This window comes from Rhynchophorus ferrugineus, unplaced genomic scaffold, assembly GCF_030347505.1.
Source record: "Rhynchophorus ferrugineus isolate W39M unplaced genomic scaffold, kcgeb_rfMv2 rfM9, whole genome shotgun sequence".
Taxonomy (NCBI): domain Eukaryota; kingdom Metazoa; phylum Arthropoda; class Insecta; order Coleoptera; family Curculionidae; genus Rhynchophorus; species Rhynchophorus ferrugineus.
In genome coordinates this window covers 12,201,826-12,217,857 of record NW_027472588.1, presented here as the reverse complement: position 1 = coordinate 12,217,857, position 16,032 = coordinate 12,201,826, and the positions used below count along the sequence as shown (strand labels likewise).

The following is a 16,032-nucleotide window of genomic DNA, read 5'->3' as shown; positions in this document are numbered from 1 at the left end:
TAAATAAATTTTTAAGACTCGACTAAGATATACTAACGTAACTTAACCACCTTCCTTTTTTTTCATAACCGATGACCCAAGAGAGAACTAAATATGTGGTACATATATTAGAAACTATATGATCTGGCATAGGTCTGAAGACCAATTTCTTTTAACACTTATTGTTTCTAAAGAATTCCTAATCTACAGGACAAGTACTCAAAATAAATAAACAAATGTTTGGACTGAGTTTGAAATACCACACTGACAATCAAGAACTAAAGTAGAACCCGAATAACAAGCAAAATAAAGTGGAGATCACGCAGTGACAAGCAAAATCGGAGACCACCTGCATGTTAGGTCTACCATAGAAAACTATGAGGGAGTCCTATGTCAAGCTGTGAAGATTATTGCCTGCCTGTAGAAATTAAAAACAAAGGGAAAATGAGGAATTAATAGTAATTCCTTGAATGGATTTATACTATTAAAGAATCTGAAATACCTTCAACGAACCGTGGTGCTGGCTAACGTGGTATGTCTTCAGCATCTAGATCCTAAAATAAATAAATCAATTTTTTCCTGATTTTAGTCTCTTGTAACATAACCGCAGTAATAGTTGTAAATTTTCATTCAAATTGAGAGATAAAAACCTAACCATTAATTCAAACAATTAACCGAAAAACTGCAATTATTGAACGAAAATTAAAGTAAAACAAAAAGTAAAATTCAAGTCAAGAAGCTGCAAGTACTAAAAATCGTTAAAGGTGGCTCAGAAATATGGAAAATAGCAACACTATAATTTAAAGGAAATAAATCGTCACAACTGATTATTATAGATAGAAATTCATCGTATTAAACAAAATATAGAAGCAAATGACAATTAACACAACAGAATAATCGAAGCACATGTTTGCTCCTACAAAGAAGTTGAAGATGGGATCATTTGATGCATATTTTTGTTAAATTATGAGACCAGTCAGAAAGAACAAAATACTATAAACAAAAAGGCTGTATTTTCATTGAAATTTAAACAATATTCACAATAATTTTTTTTAATTAACTTATAACATGTCATATATCGAATCATAAGTTAAATGAATCGAAATAATCCTCATCATGCGCCTAATATGGATCGGACAAATAAAGAAGAAAGATCAAAGTTCCTCACTTGTATATATCTCGTTATAACAGATGCCAATGTCCCTCTATAGCCTTAATAAAACTTAACGACCCACCAAAAACGTTTCTCGCTATTTCTTAAGCCCCCTAGGTTATTTGGACCTGCTACCTTGACCTCGATGGTCAATAACTTCTGTCTAAGACGCGGGATCATCGGACCAGGCCCAATATATGAATGCATCAAACGCACGTATGAGATATGACTAGCTCGTTTTTTATGTGATTTAATATTTCGTTTTTCTTCAAATAATCTCTCCTTTATTATTTGTTTACAAATTATTTAAAATGTCAACAATGTCAAATTCAACAATGCAAACAAAAAGTTTCGAGCTGTACATAGGATTTTGCTTTCTGAAAATAATTGCAAATAAATTCTAAAGCTACTAAGAGTATTTACCCCCTATTATATGTTCTGGTGAAACAATTCCCTTTATAAGTTTTTAGGAAAAAATTGAAGATTGTGATTGAAGTGAACTTGAAGGGTTCATCAGACAACCAGTTTTCAGATTATCTATCATATAAGTTATAGTTATGGGCTTCTATAGCGCCCACAAGCTTATGTCAGAATTTTTTAAAATGATATTCAAGCCTATTTATTCTTTTACTCATTGTTGCGTCCAAGTTCGAAGAAGAATCGTAATAAATTGAGGATTTATTACATTTTACATTAGATATCATTAATACAATCTTAATTTAAAAATTATTGTTAATGTTGTATTGTACTTACGTCAATATACTTGCAGCAGGACGGGTGTGGAATAAATACATCAGTACGCATTCCGTTGGTTCGTAAATTATGATATGAAGTTTCTTATAGAGATGTTTCTTCAATGATTTTTGTCTAATGTGTGTGTATGGGTTTTGTATAATTTTAAAATCAAGCATCAACAGAATCATCAGCAGCAATCTTCTTTGTTGACCAACTAGCAATTCTACACCAAGGGGTCATGGAGACAATTTTTAAATTTTCACACAGCATCCAATCATGAGCTGTATCGAATTCATTTTCCCTAATATTATATTAAGATTTTCGTAATTCTCCTTCATATAAACAGAGTATGGTAGAGTGTGCAACAGACAATAAAAAATTTATATGTGTGATATAGAAATATAAAACTGTGTGGTGACATGAAGTGAAATAACTCAGGAATTAATTAAAAATGTAGGAAAGGCTTACCATCTTTGGCTTTATTTAAAATATTCAGTTTCGTCGCTATGGAATAGACATAGGGTTTACCGTCAAAATCCTGAATAAATATACATAAATACAATTAAAAACGTTCAAATCGCAGAAGTAAAATACGAATCTCTCTCAATTTTGGCTCTTCTCATACGTAAAAAACTTAAATTGAATAACTATAAATCCATTTTCTAGCTATAAATTCATGTTTTCTTGGTAAATGTATTGAACACCCTAGTACATCTCCATATCAGACTTTGATTCGATTAATAGCCGCCTGTGGACCGAGCAGATCAAAACAAAATATCTATTTTGATGGCGTTGACTGCAGATGTGGAAGCGCTCGCGTGTTAACACACGCTTTGGCGGTGTGTCCAGTCGTGTGTAAATTTGAATTTAATTGGTCCGAACGCATATATTCGTCGTTACATAATATGTAATAACGGTTAATAGATATTTTGTCTGTTTAAGCCCGAACGAACGAGCCATATATCGGGTTTCAGTCGTCGTGAACGATGGAGTAGTCCGTTGAAGGTCAGTTTAATTAAAACGCAAAAAACGCGTTCTTCTATATTAAGACGATTAAGATTTCGTTCTGTATGTTAAACAAAGTGTAACCACTTAATTTTTCTCTATTAGATTTTGAAAAGTGTCTCAATTAAGGAGAGTATATATTAATATATAATATCTTCGGAAATTAATTAAATCATTGACAAAAACAGGTTTAAAATAGGCTATGAGACATCTAATATATTGGGTACTAAAATAAAAATGTAACCATAATCAGTAGTACCGAACCATAACTCTGTCACTCTAGAACTACGAAGTTTCTGTGTGAAAACTGAAGTGATTTTCACAAGCCACTTTTGAAGCTTTACACCACTAAAAAAGTTTTTCGGAGACTATAATCCAATATCGAAGACTATGGCTGTCCTATTAATCAGTTATGCACATTTTTTAAAAATAATCTGTCTCAATCGCTACGGTTTTTGACAGAAATTTATTTCAAATCCAACATTTACATATCTTGTTTCATTGTATCTACCCTTAGCCCCACGTCAAGACTAAAATCAGTCGCGATATTTAAAAAAAAATTAATTATATTTCTTAAACATTATAAAAAACCATTTAATACTTTTTATACTGTTTAAATTGGTATTTTATTTTATTTTATTCTAATTAAAAAGACATAGAATGCTATGTTATCCTCAGATACAAGTATTGAGATAACTACTGATACCATGAAATATTAACATTTCTCAAAAAAAAAGAACAACTATATAATGTTGGATTCACTGAAAAAGAAAGCATGTTCGATATTAAACTTATGAAATGCATACCAATGACTAGTTTTTTCAATATAAGCATAATTTAATACCATTATTTCATACATAGCTGTTAGTCTGGAAAGTATATAGAAGCTAGAAACTTAGGGATATGCAGATATTTGAGGGATGTATGAAGGGATGGCATACATTGTTACGAAACGAAGAGTTCTAATGGAACTTCCAGATATTGTTTTTAAAAGAAGACAAATTTTAAAAGCATATAATAAAATTAAGAAAGATTTCTTATTCCAATTTGTGTATAGACATAGATATTTCAAATTGTAACATTAAGTTATCCTTGGCAAGACCCTAATAACAAAAAGTATAAAGATTAGGTTTTGTTAATCATAATATATATTTTAATAATTCATTGCAGATATACTGTTATTCGTGCTAGAAACAGGAGAGTTAGTGTTTTAGAGAGTTGGGAGTTAGTGCTCAGTAGAGTTAGTGTTTTCCTCCAAGTCTTAGAGCGACTACCATGAAGAAATTTTTTATTGAGTTTTTGCTCTGGTTTGAAAATCAGCTGTTAAAAAACTAGGAGGAATCGTAAGTAATTGTTAAGGACAATGCTCATGGACAATAATATCATAACACACAGGCGGAAAAGATCCCAACAAGTGACTCGGCAAAGATTGTAATTAAGGAATAGCTTGCATAACACAAATTAAGTTTGCAAAATACCATGTTAAAGAGTGAAGTATTTAAAATTGTTCCTTGGTAAATATAACTAAAATGTTTAATTGCCTTACACGTAATTTATTTTTTTAGAAATAGAACTGAAAAAAGATGAGAGATGGCACAGTAGATGAGATGGCTGAACAATGTGACCACAGAGTGTAACGTCTCCTTCTCTACCACTACATATTCCATGAAATTAAATCATTCTGAAATGTGTAAAGAATTACTACAATAGACATGCAGATAGAGAAAGATAAACAAACAAGAGCTATTTGCATGCGCGGAAAGGATTGTCTACAGTAACACCCTTAGATTAACTTGAAATAGTCAGATGGTGGAAATGTGGACTAGTATTATATTAGAAATTAACAGCGTAGTTATTGACTTGATTAGTGGCTCAAAAAATGACAGTGACCGAATGAAACTTTCTGGATGTGGATAATATCCACATATCACATAATTATCCACATTCAGAATGTTTCAGAATGGGAAGAGATGATGAGAGTGGGAATAACTAACGGTGACTACATAATTAATATAGGATAATTGTAGAAAATCGTATTGTATATTGTAGAGAGTGAAAGATTTATGATATGAGTGTTTAGAATATACACGAACATTTGGTTAAAGTCATTGATGTAATAATTAATACTAATTGTTTGGCTGATATAGGAAATGCATTAGGGAGCACGCTGTGATTAAATCTAATTTTATCAAATAACAGTAATGTAGAATGTAACAAAAATGTACACAGGTATTAACAGAAGAAAATAAGAAGAAATATAGTGATGACAAGGAAACGCAGCAACGAAAGAAACAAAAACTAAACATAAAAAGGTAAATATGCTCTCTAATGAAAATAAAATATATTACCTGCATATACAATTGTTAATTAGGCGGATTAGGCTTTCATGGGTGTTTGGAAAAGAGCTCAATATAAATATAATAAAACAACAGTAATCAAACTAATCTGGCTATAAAATTAACTCTATTAACTAGTTTAAGTCATTCGAAAATATATGCATTATATTTACTATAATATTAAAATGAGTTATATTTGATAACATTATTTTCTTTTCCTTATTTTATTTATATTAGAATATTGTTATATATCAAAATCAAAATAAACTAAAACTCACAGTTAAATGCAGCAACATTGCGACGTTTTGACGTCATAAGTTTAGATGACGGATTTAGTTTTAATGGATATACTATATATAGCCTGTTCAAAGTTATTTTGTACATACGTCATTTAAATTTGTGATATCAAAACGTCGTCATGTTACCGTATTAACTCTGAGTTTTAGTTCAGTTTGGCTTTAACATACATCTAAAAACTACAGCTAATTATACAGCCACAGAAGTTAATAGGTTAGAGTTATAACCTCTTATCACCATTGCTTTCAAGCTTTTGAATACATCTGACAACCGGACGACTTTGACAGGCTCATTCGTTTACGATTTCGAACTAATCCTACAGCATTGTGTCTCTTTTTAAGTAGAATAAAATGAGAAGGAAAATATTGTCTGATTCTAAAACGAATTTACAAATTGCTTCAGGCAATATATTAAACATCTTGATGAAGTATGTACAAAAACACTTTGAATATGACCTTGTTTGTTTCATTGTAGTCTATACAGTAGTGTTATGGCAAGAAGAGCAGTTTGATTTAGTTTGAATATTACAAATAATATATTATTATTTTATAATATGAAAAATGTAAAAAAATAAAATATTAATAAACGAGTGTTCAGTCTTATGAGTAAACCCATATGGGTATAGCTAAGATATCGATTATAGGACGAACTATCGCATTCGTTACTTTCGCTACAACGGCCCCAATTGTTCACCATCCGATTTATTTATATTTTCTTGGCATCGGCGGCGAAAGCCGACGGCATTTTAATTAAAATTATCGTTTAAAGTTGTCGAAGCGTTCAGGACCGATCGCCGCTACGTCCCCGTTCCTCTTCTGCAGGCTCCCGCTTTCAACGGAACGAAGCCGACGATTTTTTTTATTGCTCTGCCGCTCCCTGCAACGGCCGTTGCAGGCATTCGTAAATTTAAAAGGACTCGGCGACGCTATATTTTCGAGCTGGATGATTACGATTCTATCAAAAGCTCCTTTTCCCTTTGTTTGTTGGCAGTTTTTCTCTGGCGTTTAAGGTCGAGTATGCATTATATAGGGTTCGATAAAGACGTCTCGATGTTGGGACATCAAGAGCCATCGCTACAGCTTCGCTCGATCATACACATTAAGTTGTAAAACGTTTTATATCATCCTAAAGTTACAACTTTCGTTTTATGGATAAAACCAACTTTGCACAAGTTTTGTTTTTATTATTTCTTAGTGTTATGGAAGTTTCCTAACTTTGGTTAATCTTCGAACCAATTATTTTGTTGATATTATCATTTTCAACATGTTTTTTATTTATAATTCTTGAGTGAAATATGATGCAATTAGCTTTCTCAGGAATCACGGGTCATCTTAAAATTATTCTAATATGTTTTGAGTAGCTGTATGATTTAGTTTTTATACATTTTAAAATTTAAATCTGGTTAGAAAAGCAGAGCAGGCCCAAAATTGGAGAACGTATTGTAGCATGAATTGTATATACAGTAATGATATAATCGGCCATTTCAAAATTTACTGTGGATCGAATGAAAACAACAAAAAATCTAGAATATTTAGATTTTGTGATACATTAATAATTCTATAGAAAATTGTTGTATGTATGTTATGTATGTAATAACATTAGTTTTAAAATATGGAGTATGAAACGGAAAATAAGTGCGGAATGTAAGTTCAAATATCCAAACGGCCTCAATTTTGTTTATAGTGGAAATATTAGCTACCTAATTTGTAACATTTCAATGACATCAAATAGAAATCAACGTATGCCAAAAGGTCACCCCGAAATAACTGCATATTTCGATATAAAACGATAACAAGAAGCAAAGAAGAAAATTATTCTCGTTGTTCAAATAATAAAATTGTAAAGGGTATGAGAGAAATAATAGAAAATTGCACCAGAAACAGTACTAAAGGGCTTTTTAGCCTACTAAATACCTCAATCAAAAGCTAGGATAGTCACTTCAGTAGTCAAATCAATAATGGAGTGTGTCAATCTAAAATAGCAAAAACTGTAATAACTAATAAAAATAAAATATTTGCTAATAATATTATATACTAATAAATAATATATAATAATACATATATACTAATAAAAATTTGTCCAGCTAAAGCTGATGCAAGCAGAAATTAAATAGGATTTTGCAAGAGGCCAAGAGTGATGGAGGACGATACTTGAAAAATCGAATAACAAAATCATATAACATTAATCACCATTGGCACTCGTGATCTAATGACTACTACTGGTGGAACAGTGAAACAAACAAGGGAAAAAATTTGATACAAGAGTAATAAAAATAGGTTATTGTTTTGTAAAAATATTGACGTATTGTCTGGAGACTTTTTCAGGTAAAAAGTACGATAATCTGCAAGATGACGATTTTGCTTTGATATCAAGAATATAACCAATAAAGATAATATATCAAGTCTTTCAACAACAGTTACAAAACAACGGCTATGCGCTTGCCAAAAGAGTACTTGATCCCTCAGATTTTGTTATTCAAATAAATGAAGATGCTCAAGCTAATATCCGAAAATTGCTTTCCCATCCCCGCATTTTGACCATAAATACATACATACTCCCAACTTGACCTAAAATTAAAAGTTATATATTAATTGTATATATAATTGTAAAGGCTACTGGGACCTATATTATGCAAAACTAGGATGGCACTAAAACATCAAACTGCCTAGTGCTACTAAAACAAAATTCTTTAATGAATTACTAATGCTGATGGCCACCTCACCAACGAAGAATTGGACGATGGCTTAGGAACCAAATGGACCTATGAGATTATCCAGGATGTATTAAAACATGTAAAGGTTAATAAATCACAGCAATGTGGAAACAATACAGCTATTTCAATAATCTTATCAATCTCTTAATTTGGGAAATACATAGTGATGTATCTATCATCTAAGATTAATAATCAGTGCATACATTTTTTTAAATTTTGTTCTGTTAGCTTTAGCTGCGAGCGTGTACTAATTCGTCATTAGTTTGTTATACTTGCCTTAGTTTCTTGTAATACCAGTTAAATAAAAAATTTAAGGAAACAGTTGACTAACAATTAATATTTTTGTTTGCATTTCTTTCTGTTAACCCTTGTCAGTTTTATTTTTTAACATTATTATTTGATCTACATATTGATTGGATTGCCTTGTTTATTAAGTTATGGCACTTCTCTAATACAAATACTATCTCTAATACAATGTTATATTCTATCATCAAAGTTATTTTGATTAATCAGTCAACAATAATGAACCAATAAATCGAAGAAACATTGGTAATTATTTCTTAATTATTAATATTAATACTTAGTATTTTAAAATAAACTTTAAACATATAAGATTGCTAGTTGTATGAATAAATAATATACGATGTCGAAACACATTAAGAAATACTTCGTGATTGCTAATTGTCAGTGTTGGTGATAATAAAAATGCATGCATAAACAGGATGGAGACTCATATTAGAGGTTTGGCACTGAATATTTAAACATCTGTATGATTTACTATTAAACAATCCATACATTAACTTTATATATAATAATATTACTATCTCGTGAGGACGGTAACTAGGAAAAAATATTTACTGCGTAAAATTTCACAATATATACAAGTTTAAACAATTTAATACCTAGTTAAACAACAAATTCGATTGATTCTTTAAAGCATTACAATTAAACTCGTTAGTTAGTCGTGTGTGTCGCCCATCTCTACGCTACATGAAGCTCTGCAGCTCTCTAATGAGCATATTGCAAGCGATTCCAGTTCAACGAACTTTGAGCGCAAATATTTACACGGAATACTGCCAAAACTGTTTTACTTACTACGGGAAATCTAATTTATGGTTGGAGATCGTCAGGAACTTACCTAGAACAACAAAAAAACTTTATTAATAATTGAAATAACAGATAGAGAAGGATTTAGAAGATAACTAATTCAAAGGTAAACAATCATTAATTAATATTACATGCTAATTAGCCAATTGAATATCGAGTTCCGTGGTGTAATGTGATAAGTTTAGCTAAAAAGCGTGATAACAATATTGATGCTATAAATACGTTAAGTCTTAAATTATAATTTTAAATAATCAACATCGAACCAAAGTTGATAAAACTAAATAAAAGCATGTGCCATACAATAAAATATACATTAAACTATGTCTATTAACACATATTACTATTAATTGTACTTTGTTATTTATTTAATAGTAATGTACTACTGATTTAGCTAGAGAACGTGCCATGAAAAGCAATTAAAAAGCCTAGAGTAGCATTGATATTTGTTTAGTAGCATTAGAATTTGTTTGAAATTCGGAAACAATTGCTATAATAAATAATTATAAATATTTCACATATAAAAAAAGAAACTGAGACAGTGTGTAAGTGACACAAATTGAGATAATAATAAAATTTGAAAAAAAAATGCAATTGTGTTCGAAAACATAATGTTGAGGATGATTCCGAATGTAAAATAATGATGACTATCGGAATCAATATTAGTTTAATTCAACCCATTCCCAATTTAAGAATAGTTTCAAATCTTTTGGATTCCTTACGCCAAATCCGACTACAACCGATAACAATTTTTAGAACAAGGCTCAAAATAGTGCATTAGTGAAGACAATGCGCGTGTTCTCGATAATATTTATTTAAATGCTAGTGATTGATGTGAAATATCGGTTTTTTTCATACTTGCAGTTCAAATTGTAACGTTTAATGAATAAAAATGATGACGTAATTACTTTATTGTTAAATATTTTAACGCATAAATTATTTTGGTTAAGAACTTGGCATTTGGTCAGACCTATTTCTATTAAATAGCCAGTCGAATCAATCAGTGACGGTCGATGAACCAGATTAATTTAAATATCAGCTCGATCTATCGACCAACTATTAAAAAATATCGTAAAAACACAATGCCGTCAAAGAAAAACACGAAAAACACTTTCTTCATTTCGTAGTGGGAATTCGGACCAAAATGGCCGGTAACCGTCTGGTCCCAGTTCCATTTATTTCTATGACCGTCATTTTCCGCCGTCGCATTATTTATTTACAGGCTACGACTTAGATCTATTGAACAGCCGTTTATTTCAGACCTTCCATGAATAGTTAAAGAAGACGAAACCTTTTCTCCTAAACTGCGAAAGTAATCAGGAGGGTACTGCGATAAATGGAAGTTTTTCAATATTAAATAAGCTGGAAGAAACGATATCAACAATTTCTTAGGTTTAAGTGACTCTGAACAAAAACAAAATTAGAGATAACCATCGATTTTAAATATAATATTCAGTTTTTTTAAAATATATTTTAAAGTCTTCTTTTACCAACTATGGGTTTATCTGGACTGGTCCTAAAGTTTAACGTGTGCTCCGAACCACGGTCCTCAGCATTAAGCCTACCGACTGGCGAGTGACCAACTTTAGAAATCATCCCAGAAGACATCCGGTCTTACCCAGCCTGGTTACTGGCTTGACTGCGATCATTTTCCTTGTCGGATTTTACACTCTCGCCTAGAACATTCCCAAATTTACGACCATGCCCCAGCAGGATTCGAACCCGCGGCTATCGCAACAGTAGGAGGACCGTCCCATCGCCTTTATCACTGCGCCAACAAGCCGGCAATATTCAGGATTGATATTATCACATTGTTGACCATATAAAATAAAAAGAGATCAAAGAATAATAAAAAAAAGGTTGAAAAAACCCAACTATAAAAAACATACTATATCATGCTGACTTATAATCGCAATATATTAAGTAATATATTGCAATGTAGGATAATAATATTATTAACTGCTTACATATATTTTGATCGGCGATATCTATTCGTGAAAATGCATAAAATAAAAGGAAACAACCTAACCCAATTGTTAAATTCAATGTTTTTGACGATTTCTGTAGATTTTTGTAGATTTCCGTTTATTATTATTTATTTATCCTGTACATACAGAGAATATTTGAATCCCTTCAAATATTTTAGAAAATTCTGGGGAAGCCGTTTTGTCATAACCCAATTGTCAGTTTTGTTCACAACTATTTAAAAGGGGTTATTTTGATATCAGTGATGTCAGTCAACTATTTCAGAAGAGGAAAAATGAGCTTTCATTTCTTCCAGGACAAAAGAAGAGTGTGGCGGATTGTCAAGTAGATCTACTACGATAATCCCAATGGCAAAGTCATTGGTTCGTCCAAGAGAGCCATCATTAGCCAGAATTAGCAAGGTCTAATGTTGAGAGCTGCTAAAATCTAATGCAACTGTTACAGTAGATGTTTATCAACGTCAACTGAAGCAATTGCTACCAAAAAAAAACAAAGTTTTACAAAATTATGGAAAATGTATTGATTAATATATATTAAATTAATTTCATCATAAATGAATGAAAAAGAACGATCTGGAGGATCAATAAAATTGTTGGATATTGTTGTAAGACTTCTTGAAGGAAAGCTCAATTTACGTTATCAGAGAAATTTCAGACAGCTTACCTGTTGAACCAACTATTTTCAGAAGTTTATAAATAATTATATTGTTATTGTTTGAAAGTAAGACGCAACACTGGTAATATTGCGGTCTTCTGCGGTTTGCAAGGTAGCTCTAACATCCTAATATCCATCTAAGGTTGGATATGTGTACATGAAGAAGTTAGGTTAACTTAGAATTAAGAACCAAGGTGAGAAACAAGTAACGTATATTAATACGTATAGAATTAAATAGTCATCTAGCATGCTATGTATAATAGTTAAAATTGGGGAATCCTAAATAGTTTAATATTTATATTAATATATAAACTACTCAATAAATGACTTTACGATTGAATGAGAATAAAACAACAACGCTCAACATGATATTGATATAATTAATTTCGATTATTAGAAAGAAGAATTCCAACAATAACAAATAGTTTCATGACTGAATGAAAATTAAAATTCCAGTAATAACAAATAGCACGAGCGCAATTCCGAACCATATCATTATTTCCTGATAACTGTCTTGTTTACCATAGTTCTCCGGGCTGTTTTGGATGGAAATGCGGCTCGATCAAAACTAAAATAATATACAGGCGACGGAATCCAAAACTATCCGAAAGTATACTGACCCGACGGAGATAGCGGAGAGCTTTTTGGCCAGTTTCCAACGACGCAACTATACAAAGGATCCCTAATACAGGCATGTCGAGCCATATTTTCTAATTTACTTTCAAGGTCGTATTCGTTACTATTCTAAGCGTCCTTAATTTGCCAGATGCTAGGCTAGACCAGCCAACGACTATTTACACCCGTATCGAATCAGATTCGTCTCAATAAAAGAACGCTAATTAACGACAATTGTCATGTATGAACTGCGTAATTGTTTATGAGGAACTTTTATATAGGGTATATGTTATAACTAACTAAATTAATTCAATTAAATACGTCAAACTGGAACTGTGAAATTATCTACATTAGTTATACATAATATTTATCTCGTTATTTAACTGGCGTGCGTTTCATTCAATGATTGAAAAAGTTGTTTGGATGCTGTGTGGTTGCTTGAACTCGTTGGCGAACAACAATCGCTTTTATTTAATTTATGCAAGTATTTTAGATCGTCTTGATACCTAAACGAGTGTTGAATAACCTTAATTTTTTAATCCTCACAGATCTTAGTGATCAAAATCAGCTCCTTTCGAGTATATTTTCTTACTAAGCTTAAAATTATAGCTTGGTGACTAATAATGAATAAAATAATGAAAAAAAAGATGGTTGATAAAAATTAAAAGAAGGCTATTGAACATCACTGAGGTTCCTGATGTTTCATGAACGTAGTACATCTTTGAACTTGCTATTTACCAGTTACAGTTGGGTTTATTAGAAAGAATGATCCTCAAAATCTTATTTCGAAAACCGACATTATTTGACCTAGATCGATGTGAGAAAGAGCCACCATAATTGCAAATTTTATATAACACGGTACGTAAAGGTTAAAAAGGATAAAGAAGAGTAGGACGAATATACCGAAATTCTGACCAACACCTTAAGCTGAAAAAATGAAGATCGAAAATGAAGGCAGATATATAGTTCTGTGAATGGGTATTTACAATGATAAACTGTGTTACTGATCTGCATTTGATTGCTCGTGTAATTTACAATATATGAGTTCGAATGTATCAGTTTTACAAATTCTTTGAGGAAACTATTTTAATACAGCGAAAATTAGACTTTGGATTAATTCTACGCCTACCATTATGAATCAAAAATCTAAAAACAACAGCAGATCTACTTGATCAAGTAACAAGATCTGTAATGATATGTATTGAATGCCCAAATCTGAAAAAAGCTAGAAATTAAATGTAAAATGAATAGAAAAATATTTGCAATGTTGAGGTCACGTTGTATCATATAGTATTCATTCTATTTTAGCATATACTGTATTCACTGAAGATTCAATGATATGATAAAAACCGACTCACTCTAGCAGTAAAGATCGCAATCTTACCTAAATTTAAAGATCTATATAGCTTTATCAATAGAAGTATTAATAAAAGATGTGGTAAAATATAAAATGAAAACGAGTTTTCAAGCGCACACTTTAGCACTGGTGTTTAGCTCCCACTTTTGACTTAAAAGTGACCGGAATATGAAGGAAATTCATGAGAACCGTTACAAATTAATTAGAAATTAGAATCGTCTCTTTTCCGAAGATTCAGAGGTAAAAAACAGTACTGAAATATATAAACACTTCTTATAATATTTTAGCAACATGAATTACCAGTTATTAGTATTATTTTTTTAACATGATTTTTTAATTAAAGTGCAACATAATTCAGTCTTCAATCATGACTCTTATTGAGAGCGTTTTTGAATTTTTGGAGAGAACTGTTGTAAAAAAACTTTTGTAAATGGTTAATAATTCTTAGAGTGAATTAATTTGTTGGTGTTCATATTATCTTCATGTATTTAATTCTTTCCGACATCCTGCTAGATATTAAAGAATAATTGTCAATGTTAAAATCGGTTTATTTATTGAACCTAGATGTCTAAAAATACAGTCTATTATAAAGCCTACCGAGGCTTACGAGATTCAAATATGGTAAGATTAAAGGGAACCGAACCACCTGAATTCAATTTGGGAAATACATACTGGTGTATTTATGCCATACTCCTCTTGATTATATAGGGTGGGGCAAAAGTACCGGTACAACTGACGCAATTTCCGCTGAGTAGCAATGATGGAACGATTATTTTCAATACATATTGTCACTATTCTGCTCCTGCTCTACACTGCTGACATTTCAACAACAAAAGAAACACTTCTTGGAACCTTTGCTGATGACACAGTTATTATGGCAAAATATATATCTCTGCCTAGGGCAATAGAAAAAGTGCAAGTGGCAGTCAACAAAATCTACAAATGGACAAAAGATTGGAAAATTCAACTTAATAGCTCCAAATCTGTCCACGTTAATTTTGCATTGAGGCGAAATAAAAAAAACTTAATTATATCACTCAATGGATGCCCGATTCCTCAAGCAGAATCAGCAAAATACCTTGCAATCCATCTTGACGGTAGATTAAATTGGAAGCATCACGTTAGACAAAAAGCAAAACACATTAGAACCAAAATAAAACAACTATACTGGTTAGTCGGAAGATACTCTCAACTTGATCTAAAATCAAAGAGGTTGATCTATAATACAATTATAAAGCCAATTTGGACCTATGAGGTGCAAATATGGGGTTGCACTAAAAATTCAAATCAGTTAGTCATACAGCGCTGTCAAAACAAGGTTCTTCGATTGATTACCAATGCCTATTGCTATGTAACCAATGAAGAACTGCACGATGACCTGGAAATCAAATGGATTTGCGAAGTTGCGCAGGATTTCGCCTTGAAACACGAAAGAAGATTACTAAATCATACTAACATGGAAGCAATACAACTGCTGGACAGCGGGCAGGATGTCAGGAGATTGAAACGAACAAAACCATACGAACTTGTGTGAACATTTAGTGTGTATTATTAGTGTAAACTATAGCTATAAGTTAATAATTAATAAATAATTATAATTTTATAATTGAGGAATACATACTGATGTATTTTCTCGCACTCGTCTTGCTTGTTAAATAATCTAAGCACATAGGAAAAGTAGTAATAAATTAATTGTAATAATAATAATAATTAAGATTGTACTAAGCGTATCTAATAAAGATGATATAAAAAAAACTATTTTTGCTCGTTCTTGTGGCGTATATTTATCCATAATAAAATCTGGACGTCCATACAACACAATGGTTAAAGCGAAACTGAGCTAATATAAATATGTATATACATATATATATATATATATATATATATATATATATAAAGTGCAATAGAAAAGTAACTAAATAAAAAGTAAGTAACCTAATATCCCTGATACTTGGACGGTAGGTCCTTTCAGGTGAGGATCGGTGACGTAATCTCCTCTTATAAACAGATTTCCGCAGGAGTCCCGCAAGGTGCTCCACTCCCGCTCTACAAACTTTCCCACACAGCATTTTATGCAGATTATACCGCTCTCTTCACA

General features: G+C 31.4%; 1 protein-coding gene and 1 long non-coding RNA gene across 9 annotated transcripts in view; both read right to left on the bottom strand.

Moving 5' to 3' along the window:
- Positions 1 to 16,032, bottom strand: part of Rbfox1 (RNA-binding Fox protein 1) — a 238,105-nt gene that overhangs the window by 114,581 nt on the left and 107,492 nt on the right. The gene's annotated exons all lie outside the window — the stretch shown is intronic.
- LOC143202288 (uncharacterized) lies at positions 2,979 to 9,356 on the bottom strand. The gene is made up of 2 exons (XR_013007113.1): positions 4,696 to 9,356; positions 2,979 to 4,654 (listed from the first exon to the last, which is right to left on the bottom strand). It is a non-coding gene; the product is annotated as an uncharacterized LOC143202288 (long non-coding RNA).